The 16,571-nt window shown below is 43.3% G+C and overlaps 1 protein-coding gene across 1 annotated transcript in view; it reads left to right on the top strand.

The window, feature by feature from the left end:
* The first annotated feature begins 1,004 nt into the window (after positions 1 to 1,004).
* Positions 1,005 to 16,571, top strand: part of RD3 (RD3 regulator of GUCY2D) — an 86,240-nt gene continuing 70,673 nt past the window's right edge. Inside the window, 1 exon segment of the mRNA XM_043963192.1 lies at positions 1,005 to 1,119. The gene's annotated coding sequence lies outside the window, so the exon portion shown is untranslated.

Raw genomic sequence — 16,571 nt, 5'->3', positions numbered from 1 at the left:
TTCCTGACTCATCTTCCTGAGTTCAAATCTGGCCTCAGATACTTACTAAGCTGTGTGACCCTGGGCAAGACACTTAGCTCTGGTTCACTTCAATTTCTTCTTCTTCTGTAAAATGAGTTGGAGGATAAAATGGCAAACTACTCCAGTATCTTTGCCAAGAAAATTCCAAATGGTGTCACAAAGAGTCAGACACAACTGAAAAGATTCAACAACAACATACTCTAAAATCCCTAAATTCCTCTAAACCTGGAGAAATCTACCAAGTGCTCCTGGCTATGATAGGCTTCCCTTCATATCTCGCCCACATCTCTGGTCATACTGATCTTTCCTTTCCTGCAGTTTTCATCGTTGTATCTTAATCACCATAGACCCTTATGTGAAGCCCCAAACACCTGTCTCTACCCTGTTGGTGAATTATTCAACTCAGAGGTCTTAGAATGTTCACTGAGAATAATTCCTCAGCTGTGGTTTGTTTGACTGGAGGTCAATAAATCAAGAGGGAAAACCAGAAGAGAAAAAGTTTAATTAGTATCACCTGATGGGCAGTTGCCAGGTGGCTCCCAACTCTGCAGATCAGAGGGTGATCTACACATATATAGGGCTTTACAAAGCTTTAGTGCAGATAGCAAAAGGAACCTTTTAGGTGAGGCTGCTCAAATCCCTTTCCTGATTTGGGAGACTGAGTCATAGGTGCAGAATGTCAGGTGATTTGGAGGGGAGAATGTTTTAACCTTGGTGTGTTCCAAGAACAGATTTTTTTTTCTGATGAGGGTTTCCCTGTTATTACTTTCATGATATCACCTACGTGTAACAGGAAAGTCTAGTTAATCTCATCTCCACAAGGAAGATGGGACTAGGGGTGAGGTGGAATCAGATAGAGTATCTTTATCCAACCCTGGAGGCTACATTTCTTTGACCTCTAAGTTTCCTTTTAAATGTTAAGAGGGGGAGAGAAGATGGTTCCTCTAAACTCACTGAACACAGGTTTTGTCCATTTCTTCCACAGGTCCAAGCATAACTATCTCCTTTGGCTGGAAAATATGGTCAAGTGAGAATGGAATCTGCTGTGACTAACTCACAATGGGGGAAAAACAACTCAATGTGAAGTCATAGGTCATAGTGAGTAACAATAATAACAACAACTGCCTTGACTTTCAGGTTTGCAAAATATTCTCCTCTTAACAACCTTGTGAAACTATGCAATCATGATTATTCCCTATTTTACAAATTAAGAAAATGGAGGCGGGCGGCTAAGTGGCACAGTGGATAAAAGCACCAGCCCTGGATTCAGGAGTACCTGAGTTCAAATCCGGCTTCAGACACTTGACACTTACTAGCTGTGTGACCCTGAGCAAGTCACTTAACCCCCATTGCCCTGCAAAAAATTAAAAAAAAAAATTGAGACTTTGACAGTCGTTTGGCCACCATCATGCAGTAAGTGAGCGGAGAAGTATGATATATAGGGGATAAAGAGCTGGACTTAGAACTAGAAGTTGTTGTTGCTCCATCATTTCACCGGTGTTCAACTCTTCTGTGTCCCCATTTGGAGTTTTCTTGGCAAAGATACTGAAGTGGTTTGTCATTGCCTTCTCCAGCTTACAGATGAGGAAACTGAAGCAAACAGGATTAAGTGATTTGCTCAGGGTCACACAGCTAGAAAGTGTCTGAAGCCAGATTTGAACTCAGGAAGATGAGGCCCAGCGATCTATCCACTCTACCACCTAGCTGCTCCTAAGAACCAGAAGACCTGGGTTCAAGTCCTGATACTGCATACTGTTTGTGTGACTCTGGGCAAATTACTTTACCTCTCAGTTCTTTAGGTCAAAGCTGCTTAAACTATGCGACCCTACACAGGGTTGCATAACTAATGTGGGGGTTGAAAAAATTTTGGCAACAGTAAAAGGCTATGTATACACCTATCTTATATATGTATATACCTGGGGTCATGTAAAAATTTCTTGGGCAAAAAGGGGTTGCTAGTGGAAAAAGTTTAAGAAGCCCTGCTTTGGGTAACTCTCCAAGGTTTGAAAAAAGGTGCCAAATTTCACTGCTAGATGGAGTTCCCTATCCCAGTGAAATCATAGGTCCTCTGTTGCCAAAACAGTAGATGGACATTTAGTAACTGCTTACTAAGTGGCAGGCATAGAGCAGCAAGAGTCCCTGCCCTCAAGGAGTTTACATTCTAATGGGAAAGACAGCACATAAAATCACATCCAGCTCAAAAATTCCCCCAGAAACTTCCTGGTAAAATATGTTTCATTTTTCTCTAGACTAAGTTGGTTCACTGGCTCAAGCTGTAGGTTTCATCCCCAAACATAGTGTGTTCTTTACTTGGGTGGAAAGACTGGTCTTAGAACCAGAAAACCAGGAGGCAAGTCCTAGATTGGCTGCTCATCTGCTGAGCCACTGAGGAAAAGTCACTCAACTTTTAGTATCAATTTCTTCACCTGTAAAATGGAAGAGACAGGGAGAGAGACAGAGAGAGAGAGACAGAGAGACAGGGAGAGATGGGGGGAGGGAGAGAGAGAGAGAGAACGAACAGAGCATGTGCACATCTGTTAATTGCTTATTATGTGTATGTGCTAGGCACTGGAGATACAAAAACCAGAAAACAAGACGGTCCCTACTCTCAAGGGGCTTACATTCTAATAGAGGAAGACAATAAATAAAGGGGAGGTGGAAAGGAAGTGGGACAGGCAAGAGGGTAAGAACCCAGGGACTGGTAGCTGGTATGGGGGCAGGACATGCCTGAGGGTGAGCTGGAAGGAAGTGTAGTGAGTAGCACGTCTGGGTCTTCTCAGGATGTGGTGGTTCCAGATGATTGAGAAGAATATTTCCTAGCTGCATGACTCTCCATAGATCACTCAACCTCTGCAAATCTGTTTCCTAACCTGTAAAAAGAGAATGATACTCTTCCCCTACTGACCTCACTGGACTGTTGTGAAGAAAGTGCTAAAGATACATGAACAGTTATCGTCATTCCCAGCCATTGATTAAACTGTTAATATCAAACCAGCTATTAGAGGCAGCATAGTATGGCAGAAGCAATGTTGGATTTGGATCCAAGGAGCTCTGGGTTCACCCCCTAGCCCTAACAATCATTACCTGTGTAATTATAGGCCAATCACTTAATCTCTCTAAGTCTGTTCTCTTAATGGTATAATAGGGAAACTATCTACACCACAGGATTGTTCCCAGAAAAGTACTTCATACGTCTTAAAGCACCATATAAGATGGAGGTAATATTATAATAAAGATCATAATAGGGGTAGTCAAAGATAAGGAATGGATGGCTTAGTCAGCATTTATTAAGCTGTGTGCCTGGCACAGTGCTAAGCACCAGGGATATCAAAAGTCATTCAATAAATAAACATTAAGTGCCTTCTAGATGCCAAGCACTGTGCTAAAGACTGGGAATACAAAGTGTCATTCACTCAGTCAATAAATGTTTATCAAGTGCCTACTATGTGCCAGGCAAAAAAACCAGTAATTGCTCTCAAAGGGCCTACAGTATGACTGGGAAGACAACATGCAAACAACTAGGTACAAACAATTGATATATAGGAGAAATTGGAGTCTGTTTAGGGGCAGCTAGGTGGCCCAGTGGATAGAGCACCAGCCCTGGAGTCAGGAGGACCTAAGTTCAAATCCGGCCTCAGACATTTGATACTTACTAGCTGTGTGAGCCTGGGCAAGTGACTTAACCCCAATTGCCTCACAAAAAAAAAAAAGTCTGTTTAAATTCTAAACTCTGCCATGATGGCAGAGAAAAGGCAGTAAACACTCAGAGCTCCTGACACAATTACTCTGAATTCTAATGGGGAGTCAATGTGTAAATAACTAGGCTCATAATACAATATATACAGTGTAGATGGAAGGTCATTTTGGAAGGGAAGGTGTTAGCAGCTGGAGGAAGCAATAAAAACCTCCTCATGGAGGAATTTAAGCTGAGCCTTGGAGGAAGCTAGGGAAACTGAGGCAGAGTATTCAGGGCATGGGGGAAAGCCAGTGCAAAGGTATGGAGGGTAGGGTTTGAGGAGCCGTGTGATTGGATCACAGCATGTGTGGAGAAGAGTAAAGTGTAAGATAAAAAAGGGAGAGGGGCAGCTAGGTGGCACAGTGGATAGAGCACCGGCCCTGGAGTCAGGAGTACCTGAGTTGGGGTCGAGCCTCAGACACTTGACACTTACTAGCTGTGTGACCCTGGGCAAGTCGCTTAACCCCAATTGCCTCACCCCCCCCCCCCAAAAAAAGGATAAAAAAGGCAGGAAGGGGCCAGGATATGAAGAGGTCGAAATGCCAAATAAGAGCTATTCGTAATGGATCCCAGAGGCCACTGAAGTACATGAGGGACATGGGGAGAGAAAATGATAGCATGATAAGGCCCATAATTTAAGGAAAAAAAATTGTCGTTTGATTGGAGGATGGACTAGAGTGGGGAGAGAATTATAGCAAGGAGACTAATTAGAAGCTTATTAAAATAGTCCAAATGTGAGGTGACTGGGGTCTGAATCAGGGTGGTGATTATTGTGAAGGTAGAAACAAGATTCGGTGACTAATTGGTTACATAAGGTGGATGAGAGTCAGTAGAGGTTGAGGGTTAGGGCGACTAGGAGGATGGCAGTGCCTGCTACAAAAACAGGGAAGTTAGAAAGAAAACAAGGTTTGGAGGGGGAAAGATAATGAATTCTATTTTGAGCTCAAGATGCCAATAGGGCATCCAGTGTGAGAGCTCCAGAAAGCAATTGTCCATGTGATGACATAGCTTAGGGAAGAGACTAAGGACAGAAATATAGATCTGGGAGTCATCTGCACAGAGATAACAGAACCAACAGGAGCCACTGACGTGACCAAATGAGAGAGTATTGAAGAAAAGGGGAAGAGCCAATAGGATGCACCTTTTCACAGGGAGCAGAACTGTTGATATTTTTACTCAAGAAGGAGGTAGGTCACCTAGCTCTGTGTGCTATCTAACGGTACTGTCTTTGGGCTCCCTATTCCTGCAGACTCAGCAAATAGCACTCCATTATCCTTCCTTTACTTTCTTTTTTTTTTTTTTAATTTTTTAAAAAAAATTTTTAGTGAGGCAATTGGGGTTAAATGATTTGCCCAGGGTCACACAGCTAGTAAGTGTTAAGTGTCTGAGGCTGGATTTGAACTCAGGTACTCCTAATTCCAGGGCTGGTGCTCTATCCACTGTACCACCTAGCTGCCCCTTTCCTTTACTTTCATTAAGTGCTTTATAAAACCTAAAATTCCATATAAATGTGAATTGCTATTATTCTCTGTCCACCTATAGCTTAGAAAGCAGGAGTCAGGGGTAGCTAAGATGGCACAGTGGATAGACCACCAGCCCTGGAGTCAGGAGTACCTGAGTTCAAATCTGGTCTCAGACACTTGACACTTAGTAGCTGTGTGACCCCGGGCAAGTCACTTAACCCCAATTGCCTCACCAAAAAAAAAGAAAGAAAGAGAGAAAGAAAGAAAAAAGAAAGAGAAAGAAAGAAAGAGAGAAAGCAGGAATCAGCTGCTTGAGGTGCAGATGAAGTGACTGAGGAGCTCTAGGGGCAAGAGTTGGTGACTTTCAGCTCACCCAAATAATCGCTCCCTCCCCATTCCCAATCTCTTCTATCCTCAGGACCCTTTTCTCTCTGCCCTTCCCCCCACTCCTGATTCCTCTTAGACCTGGCAGTTTCCTGAAATCTGTGGTCTTGCCAAGACAGATCCTTTGCCTGTCCCTGTACACTATCTGAATATTCCCATCCCTGCACCATTGTCGCTTCCTTTCCCTGGAATGACTTTTCCCCATTTGCCTAACCCATTCTTGAAAACTTGGGTCTACACTTTCACTTCTTTCACTTACTATCTCATTTGATCCTTATGATAACTTTTGGAAGTAGGCTGGGTGTGTATTATCACCAACCCTCTACCCCAACATGGTTTTTCCCCCCTTGAGGCACTGAATGAGTTACCAGATCCCAGACTAGAACTGGGGTCTCTTTCTTAGTCATCACAGCCTCACTCAAAATCTTTCCATAACCCCACACCGTCGTTCTCATCTTTAGGTTGGCAGCTACATGGCTCACTGAATTTGGAGATGGTTGTGGGACTGATTGCCCAGTGTTTTGCAGCAGGGGTTACTTTTTGCAGAACTTCCTGTCACTCAGAGGAAGAATTAGGTGAGATATCATCTGACTTCAAATTCTGAAAGTCTGTCATGCCAAAGTGAGATGAGGCAGCCAGGTAGTATAGTGGATGGAGTGCTGAATGTAGAGTCAGGAAGACCTGAGTTTGAATCCAGCCTAGACATTTAACTAAATGTGTGACCTTGGATGAGTCATTTAATCTCCTTCTGCTTCAGTTTCTTCACCTATAAAAAGGGGGTAACAAAATTACCCACCTTCCAAGGTTGTTGTGAGGGCAAAATGAGATAATATTGGTAAATCTTCTTGCGCTTTAGAGTTGGAAGGCCTGGGGACACTGAGACCCAGAGAGGTAAAACAACTTTCTCCAAGTCACAGAGGCAGTAAGGAACAAAGTTGACTCCCATCCAAGCACTCTATCTATAGCACTATGATGCTGGAGGGTTCATGGATTCAGAGCTCAGCAGGGAGGGAGAATGGCAGAAAAAGAAATAGGTGAAACTCTCCTCCTTGTTGGCTCCCAGGCTGTGGAAGCAGGTGATCAGGGCTTGTATCTTCCAATGAAGGTGAAGGTTAATGGGTTTCCCTTATCATTTGGGCAGCAGCCACAGCAGCATCACGTGGGACTTTTCCAGCCAGACACCAGCCCCCAGCTCTGGCCAGTGGTTTCTGTGCCAACCAGAGGTGCCGTTAAAATGAAACTGCAAACACAGTGCCTGCAGAGCTATGATCTTTGACCCATGGGCAGGCAGGCAGGCAGGCAGGCTGGCTGCCACACTGGGGTGGAGGCTGGGTTAAATGTAAAGTATCTCCTCTGCTCACCAAATGGGGGGCAGGGAGGAAGGGGAAAGGAAATAAGGAGTCAAGAGGAAGAGAGGCAAAGTCACTGGGGATTGGAGAAGGGGCTGCTTCCTACACCACAGGTATGAACGGTCAAGAAATGGGGTGGGGGGCAGCTAGGTGGCACAGTGGATAAAGCACCGGCCCTGGATTCAGGAGGACCTGAGTTCAAATCTGGCCTCAGACACTTGACACTTAACTAGCTGTGTGGCCCTGGGCAAGTCATTTAACCCTCATTGCCCCACCAAAAAAAAAAAAAGCCAAAAAGAAAAAAAGTAAACCCAGAAACTTTATAGGAGGGCGGCTGGGTGGCGCAGTGGATAAAGCACCGGCCCTGGATTCAGGAGTACCTAAGTTCAAATCCGGCCTCAGACACTTGACACTTACTAGCTGTGTGACCCTGGGCAAGTCACTTAGCCCCCATTGCCCCGTTTAAAAAAAAAAAAGAAAGAAAGAAAAGAAAAAAGAAATATGGGGAAATTTCATGGCATCCCCAGAGATATCTCGACACAGCCACTTGTTCTGTTCTCATATAAAAAAGCCCCAGGAATGACCAGATCCGCTAGCCAAGCCCATGATATGATTTTAGAGGGGCTCAAGTTTCTTGCTTCTCAAAAATACCTACTACACCAGCTTGAGATGCCTGAATTTGGCCATGAGAGATCGATTCCTTTGCTAAATTTCTATACCATTAAAAAATGTACAAACACTGAAGGGAAGGAATAGAAGGGCTTGTTATCCATCCTTTAGGATGTATTGCCCTTATCCCCAGGACCTTTTACTCATTTCCTTGGTGCCAATTTTAGTCTCCCTGGTTGGGGGCTGAAGGTGGGGAGGGTGTGGGGGTAATGATGATCTAGAAACTGGGAATTTCTTGCACAAGAGTATCTAAGGTCAGTGACCAGAATGTGGGTTATGAACCTGAAGGGCCAGAGGGACTGGGGATGTCTGGAGTAGGAAGTGGGGTGTAAACTGGGATCAAAACCAAATCTAAGGGGCCTATCCAGGCTGTAGGTGTTAGAGACTAAGGGTATCAGCAGGAGATCGTATTTGATAAAGTCTTTTCAAGCTGCCCTCCGCCATCTTTCTAAGGTTCACACATGATTTTATGCTGGGCCTACACACCTGCACACCTGCATACCTGCCTCACCTCCCTGCTGTTTTGTTTTTGTTTTTGTTTTGGCAAGGCAATGAGGGCTAAGTGACTTGCCCAGGGACACACAGTAAGTGTCAGGTGTCTGAGGCTGGATTTGAACTCAGGTCCTCCTGAATCCAGGGCCGGTGCTCTATCCACTGTGCCACCTAGTTGCCCTCCCTGCCTCTTCTGAGTTCATCTCAGCTGGATAACTCCACCCTGCCCAGGGGAATTCATTGCCCTCCTTAGTGGTCTAAAGGAGACCAAAGGCAGGCTCTTTAATGTGATAGATGGGGAGGAAGTGGGAGAACATGAGGATACTGGGAACCTGGTAAGGTTAGGGAGAAAGGGAGATTGTGAAGGGAGGGTGGGATAGGGGGTGTAGTTGAAAATAAAATTTGCCTGGAAAAAGCATTGTAAGAGCTGGAAGAGATTGTAAAGAAAGTCCCTATTTAAGAATCCAGTTTCTTGTAGGGGAGCAAATTAGCTGCCAGTTTCACTCATGGGAACATACCCATTTAATTTCTTTATCTGGTAACCTCAAAATCAAGCCTCCCCAAACCTGATTCAGGTCCTAAGCCAGGTGATCATCTGGTTGTTTAGCTGACTGAGTTCCCAGGACAAAGATCCACCAAACCCCCATTCCAAATGACCTGTACCCCCTCTACTGCTACTGCCTCCATCACTCCCTCCCTCAACCAGGTATGCTTTTCTAGAGTTTTTTCAAGGAGGAAAAGAGTAATTTAAATTAGGAAATATTACAAGAGCATAAAAAGGTCATCTAAAGAAAAGAACTTTTCCTAGGACACACAGCTCAATCAAGATTTTGCAAATGTCTAGAACCACACCTCGGTGAACAAGCTACCAGAGAATGAGCCTTATCTAAATTCCCCCTCCCCACAAAAGGAAACAAAAGATAAATTTGGCCATTTTGTGGTTCTCCACCAGCTGGACAAGGGGTGGCCCATTCTCATGAGAATGACAATAAAGGAGCCTCTGACACATCACCAACACTGAGCTATTGAGGAGTGATTTTCCTCACAATAATTATTATTATAACTCACATTTGTATAGTGCTTTAAGGACCAGATGATAGACACAGGCATTATTCTCATTTTACAAATAAGAAAACAGGCTTAGCGAGGTTAAGAATCTTACCCTGTGTCACATTGCTAATGTCAAAACTGACACCCAAAGCCAGGTCTCCTGGCTTACAATCTTGTTGCCTCTTCTGTTCCAAACTGAGCTGACCTTTCTCTCTTTCACTCTTTCTTTCTTTTTCTCTTCCTTCCTTCCTTCCATTCTTTCTTTCTTTTAAAATAAGATCATAGATTGAGAGCTAGAAGGAACCTCAGAGATCATTTAATTCTACCTTCTCATTTTTTTAGATATGTAAGCTGAGACCTACACACAAATTAAATTGCTTGCCCAGAGGTTTGCACTTGCTAAAAAGTAGCATGAGTCCATTTCTGCTGATTTAGGGAGAGCTGTTCTTGACTCAAATAAACTTCCCTTTTAACACTGTCAATGACCAGTCTGTGTTCGTAGCTGTACCAACCTCATTTTTGGCGTGGCCCTGACCATCCCAGTGGCAACTAGTCATTTAGGCATTTTGACACCTCCAGATCCCTCTCCGTAGACTTTTTCCTTATCTCAGACTAGAAACAGAATTCTTATTTGTCTGTCCTCTTTCTCTGTCCGGGGAAGCTAGGAGGTGCCGTGGAGATGGTGGGTGAGACCTGGGTCCAAAAGTCCATTGAGATGAATTTAGCCTGTGTGACCTTGGGCAAAATCGTTTAGCTCTGTAAGCTTTAGTCCTCTCTCATCAGGAAAAATAATACTTATCCCATCTTGCAATATTGTTGATGAAAGAGCTTTGTGAGCCTTAAAATATTAGATAAATGTGAGCTGTTGTTATTAGGATGGTAATGATGATAAGGAAGAACATGGCATCATGGAAAGGATACTGGCTTTGGAGTTAAAGGATCTGAATTCAAATCCTGTCTTTGTTACTTGCCATCCATGTGACTTGGGGCAAGTCACTTAGACCCCCTGCTCCTCAGTTCCTCATCTATGAAATAATAGGATTTACTATATGGCTGATGGGTTGGGTTTTTTAGCTCTAAATCTATGATTGCATGATAAGACCTCCTAGATTTCTAGGGTTTCTTCTAGCTGTAAATCTATGAACTAGTGGTGGTGGTGGTGGTGGTGGTAAGGAGAAGAAGCTAGCTGTGGATGGAGCTCTGGGCTTGGAATCAAAAAGATTCATCTTCCTGAATTCAAATCTGACCTTAGACACTTATTAAGTGGTGACCCTGAGCAAGTCATTTAACACTGTCTGCCTTAGTTTCCTCATGTGTCAAATAACCCGGAGAAGGAAATGGCAAACCACTCCAGTACCTTTGTCAAGAAAATCCCAAATGAGGCCGCGAAGAGTCAGGAAAACTACTGAACAACCTTTTCTATCAGTTTGGTCCTGAGCCACAACCCCTGACTGGGTCAAGGCTGGGGTACTTTGCCACTGGGGTCAGGAGATGGGAGAGTGGAAGAGGTGTGGTGTGTGGTCTGTCAGTCATTCTACTTTGCTGTATGGGAAGGTCACAGGGTAAAGGAACTTGCCTGAGGTTAGGATGACTCAGCACATGGTCCAGAGTACCAAAAATTGGGCTTTGGAAAATGAAGTAGATTTCCTGATTCTTGTCCTTGATCCCATCCCACAGCCCTGGGGAGTTTTTTTTTGTGTTTTTTTTCCCCCCTGCACAGGGGGCACAGGAAAGAGATGGGATGGGACCCATCCTCTCAGAGGCATCCCCTCCCACCTGTCCCTGCTACCAGTTTACCTTGTTCTGTGGCTGATGAATCATTAATGACTCCTCTATTAGGGAAGGAAATCTAAGCAAGGAAGAAGGCCTCCTTCCTGGCCTCCTGCTCATCCTCCCTTTCTCTTCAGAATTAAAATTCCTTTCAGGGTTGGGGAGAACTCAACCCCTTCTCTTCCTCAACTCCCTAAATTGCATAAAAATGCTACAGACTCCAGCGTGCTCCAGTAATGTGTTCCTTAGAACATCCTTGGTGTTAAATGAGTGATTGAGGGAAAACTATTACCATCAATTGTATCCAAAAGGATTTATGGAGCACCATCTTATATGGGGTACAGTGTTTGGACAATATACAAAGAAAATGACATTAAGCCAGTCCCTGACTATTAATACTACTCCTATCCATCCTCCCTTCAGGCTCTAGATCTAGGATTCTTTTTTTTTTTTTTTAAGTGAGGCAATTGGGGTTAAGTGACTTGCCCAGGGTCACACAGCTAGTAAGTGTGTGTTAAGTGTCTGAGGCCGGATTTGAACTCAGGTACTCCTGATTCCAGGGCTGGTGCTCTATCCACTGCGCCACCTAGCTGCCCCGATCTAGGATTCTTTTGACGATGTGGCCAGTGGTATGAACTTGATGTCAGGAAGATGAGACCTCTTTCATTTTCAGTTTCCTCATCTGTAAATGATGGGGTGATAATAATAGCACCTACCTCCCAGGGTTAACATGAGATAATAATCATAAAGTGCTTGGCAAACCTTTAAGTGCTATGTAAATGCTAATTATTATTATCTGTTGTTGTTGTTTAGTCATTTCAGTCATGTCCAACTGTTCTAGGAGGTCTAGTCATAAGATCATTGATTTAGAGCTGAAAAAAACAGCCCATCAGTCATCTAGTCTAAGCCTCTCATTTCATAGATGAGGAACTGAGGACTAGAGAGGCTAAGTGACTTGCCCCAAATCACATTGATAGTAACAAAGACAGAATTTGAATCCACATCCTCTAACTCCAAAGCCAGTATCCTTTCCATGATGCCATGTTCTTCGTTATCATCATTACCATTCTAATAACAACAGCTCACATTTATCCAATATTTTAAGGCTCACAAAACACTTTCCTCAAAAATCATTATTTTTACCAATGAGAGAGGACTGAAGCTTGGAGAACTAAATGATTTGCCCAAGGTCACACAGGCTAAATGCATCTCAGTGGACTTTTGGACCCTGGACTCATTCGCCATCTTCTTCATTTTCTTCAGTCCCATCATTGTCATTGTCCTCATCATCATGTTTATCTTTTTCTTCCTCTGTCATCTTTTACTTTTTTTTTTCTTTTCAGGGCAATGAGGGTTAAGTGACTTGCCCAGGGTCACACAGCTAGTAAGTATCAAGTGTCTAAGGCCAGACCTGAACTCAGGTCCTCCTGAATACAGGGCCAGTGCTCTATCCACTGTGCCACCTAGCTGTCCCTCCTCTCCTCTGTCATCTTTTTTTTTTTTTTTTAAGTGAGGCAATTGGGGTTAAGTGACTTGCCCAGGGTCACACAGCTAATTAAGTGTTAAGTGTCTGAGGCTGGATCTGAACTCAGGTCCTCCTGACTCCAGGGCCGGTGCTCTATCCACTGCGCCACCTAGCTGCCCCTCCTCTGTCATCTTTAACAAATACTCATTAGTATTTTCTCAGTCCATACTAGGACCTAGAAGTATATTGAGATTAGACCAGGACTAGGAAGCCTCCTGACACAATTGTGGGTGGTCTCTACTCCTCTTTATCATAACGCCCTCTTTTTCTCTCCTTCCATTCCTACTTCTCCAGTGTGTACATGTGTGTGTGTACATGTGTGTGTGTACGTGGACACAGCCAGGTCCTGATTAGTGTGAATAATGACTCCTTTGAAGTGGCTGCATTCATTTGAGCTCATACTAGTTATGATTATGGTAAAATATGGTAATTAGTTCCAAACCAATTGAAATATGCAGTGTGAATTCAAATAATGAGACTACTTCAGAGGATTCATTATTCACATTCATATGGGGCCTAGGTATAATACGCACATATATTTTATATATATATATATGTATATGTTATGGGGAAATGGGTGGGGGGGTTGGGGAGAGAGGTTTGGGGTCCTCAGGAATTCCTTTTTAAAGAATTACACCCTCTTGCACACAAATCCAATAGAATAAGATAATAGTTTATTTAGGGGCTGGGGAAGGGAAACCAAGAGAGAAATCCTTGGACTTCTCATGGGGAGAAGGCATGGCACAGAGCATGGCTCTGAGATACCAATCTCCCGGAGCAGGAGACAGGCAGATACTTTTATAGAGGACTGATGGGGGTGATCATCTGACTGTGGAAAGTTCCCTTAGTGAGGGAGGACCATCTCCCACTGGTGGTGGCTGGAGGAGTTAGGTGAGGGGTAGCTGTAGATCTCTCAAGCCATCTCTCTCCTCCTCCAGCCACAAAGGCAGCAGCCACACCTAATCTTATCTCCCCAGGGGTGAGGGAGACTGGAATGAAGGGTGGGGGTCCTGGAGCTAGCTCAGTCAGGATCCGGTTCCACTTATCTCTTTAGGTGTGTCTGTCCTTTGGTATAGTTTCTCAAGGAGAAGGTTCTTTGTACCCCAGAGAACTTCTGGGGTGCTAGGCCCTATAACATATACACATACATATATGTGTACATATATATATATATATACATATGTTTTATATATACTTTTACACATACACACCCAGGGTTCTCTGGCACCCTAAGGGGTTGAGAGTCTCTTTTGTTTTTCATTGATTCAAGCCCCAACAGGCTGTTTCCCCCATTTAGAGAAACCTAATAAATAGTAGCCCAGATCCATTTAACCACAAGATCAGAATCCGTTTTACAAAGGGACATTTACTTCATAGATATTTGCATATACAAGTAAGCACACACATATAATATCTATACACACACACACACACACACACATATTGTGTTGTTGGTGGGGGCAGGGACACTGCTTAGCTCCACTCAATAGTTTGCTCACCTCTACTGTGTATAAGTGCAGCTGGTTTTTTTAACCTTGAAGAACTTGCAGGAGCCTGGGGAAAGGACCCACACAGATTCCGCATCTAAAGCCACAAAGACTGCTCAGCTACCTTTAAACACAATGATTGCCCTGAGATACTCTCCCTTACTTATTTTTCCCATGTCGTATATGTTTTGGTAAAAGAATCATTGAATTTTAAAGGAAGGAACCTCAGAGGTCAACTATTCCAAAATCTTTCCCACAAGAAAAACCCTTTTGCCACATTCTTAAAGTCCCTTCTTAATCATTTGCTTCTATATGTAGGAAATATTACATGAATTATACATTATGTGTAATGCGAATCATTATATGAACACTTCTATTCACTTAGGACATTGAGAGGCAGTTCAAACCTTCCATTTTTAAACATTAATTGTTAGAAAATTCGCTCAAGTTCTTTTAAAGGAATAACACATACTCACAAATAAATACATACAAAGCACAGAAGATATCCTCTGGCCTCACTCTTCTCAAAGGAAGATGCCTTAAGAGATTATAAAGCAGGGGCAGCTAGGTGGCTCAGTGGATAGAGCACTGGCCCTGGAGTCAGGAGCATTTGAGTTCAAATCCGGGACTCAGACACTTAACACTTAACTAGCTGTGTGACCCTGGGTAAGTCACTTAACCACAATTGCCTCACTAAAAAACAAAACAAAACAAAAAAACAACAAATAAGAGATTATAAAGCACAGCAAAGAGGAGCTTTTTTTGGCCAATAGGAGAGGGCCCCTCCTCCTCATGTGGCTAGCAGTTCAAAACCAGTTAGAGATTGTCCATGCCTGCTCCAGACTCTTTCCAAAGTCATTTCCATTCCATATCATCTCAACTCTCCCTGAAGAAGGATCCTCTGCTTCTCCTGGAACTGTGCCCCGCCCCCGCCCCCATTACAAAGCTACATAAGAAATAAATGCAAAGTCATTTCTAGGGCCACATGGCTTATTTAGAGAAAGCCCCTAGGAGGATGTGGATTCCATGGATGGATGATTTTAGGTGACATTTTCCTTTAGAGCAGGTGGTTTGCTTTGGCATTGCAGTCCCTCGAGGCATCAGCAGAGGGCATTGTCACTACTACCTGGAGTAAAAGGACTGCATGCCCCACTTCTGAAACTGTTTATCCCTCAAACAGAGAGAATTACTCCTAGTCTACCTATCCCACTCCCTCTCCACAGGGAGTGATTTTAACAAAAGGGAGAGACCCATCAGGGCTTGAGTTTATACACAGCTTTGTAAACTGTAAGTAGTGAGACCAAATAAAGAAGGAAATAAGCATTTGTATATGATAGTCACTATGTGCGCTTGCTTTTTACAAATAATGTTATCTCATTTGATAGGACAAGTATTATTGTCCTCGTTTTTACAGATGAGGAAACAGGATGATGGCTCCCCTAAGGTTATAATTATAAATCAGTGATGGGGCAGCCAGGTGGCGCAGTGGATAGAGCACCGGCCCTGGAGTCAGGAGTACCTGAGTTCAAATCCAGCCTCAGACACTTAACACTTACTAGCTGTGTGACCCTGGGCAAGTCACTTTACCCCAATTGCCTCACTAAAACAAAAACAAAAACAAAACAAATAAGTCAGTGGAGTGGAATCCATGTCTTCTAACTCCACATTCAAAATCTTGAATTTCTTCTGAGGTCAGACCTGTGGGGCTCTATAAATCCCACTTGATCCTGTGAAACTTATCCTAATATCCCTTCAAATGATAATAACAACTGACATTTATATAATGCTTTTAAATTTAGCAAGATGTTCTTACCATTATTTTATTTATTCTCAAGACAACTCTTAGAGTAAGAAATGTTTATTATTCTTATAGTAGCTAGGTGGCCTAGTGGATAGAGTGTTGGGCCTAGAGTCAGGAAGACTCATCTTCATGAGTTCAAATCCCACCTCAGAAGCATCCTAGCTGAGTCACCTTAGGTAAGTCATTTAACTTCTCTCTGCCTCAGTTTCCTTATCTGTAAAATAGGGGTAATAATGCCCACCAGGGTTGTTGTGAGAATCAAATGAGATAATAATTGTAAAGCACTTAGCACAGTGCCTGGCATGCAGTAAGCACCATATAAGTGTTAGCTATTATTATTGTAATTATTATCCCTATTTTGCAGATAAGGAAATTGAGACAGATTAAGTGACTTGCCATGGTCACACAACCAGTGTGTGGGAGGTGGAATTTGAAAGAACTCTAAGCCCAGTCAAATTTCCCATTGACTCTTCTGCTTCCCTCCTAATGAGAAAATCCATCTCATCATTAGAAACCTACTTACTGTGCCAGGTTCTCCTTCTGTCCACTGACATATCCCAAGGTGTTTCACTTGTGTGGGTTCCCATGACAACACAATACACCTATACTCCTTTCTACAGTGATATTCTCCCGGAGGGCAGAGGCTAGGAGAATTGTGGAAGGCTTCTTTGAGTCCATCCAGCCCTGGATCAAATTTCCAAGAAGTCTTGGGTAAGGATTTAGAGTATGGAAGTGAAAAGTATCTAGAAAAGATAAAGTTATTTCTATGACCATACTTCTGACTCTGAACCCTTGGGAGACATCACAGGACACCCTGAAAGAGG

The sequence above is a fragment of the Dromiciops gliroides genome, chromosome 4, assembly GCF_019393635.1.
Source record: "Dromiciops gliroides isolate mDroGli1 chromosome 4, mDroGli1.pri, whole genome shotgun sequence".
Classification (NCBI taxonomy): domain Eukaryota; kingdom Metazoa; phylum Chordata; class Mammalia; order Microbiotheria; family Microbiotheriidae; genus Dromiciops; species Dromiciops gliroides.
Note: the sequence above shows the minus strand (reverse complement) of the source record. Positions and strands in the feature narration are given on the sequence as shown.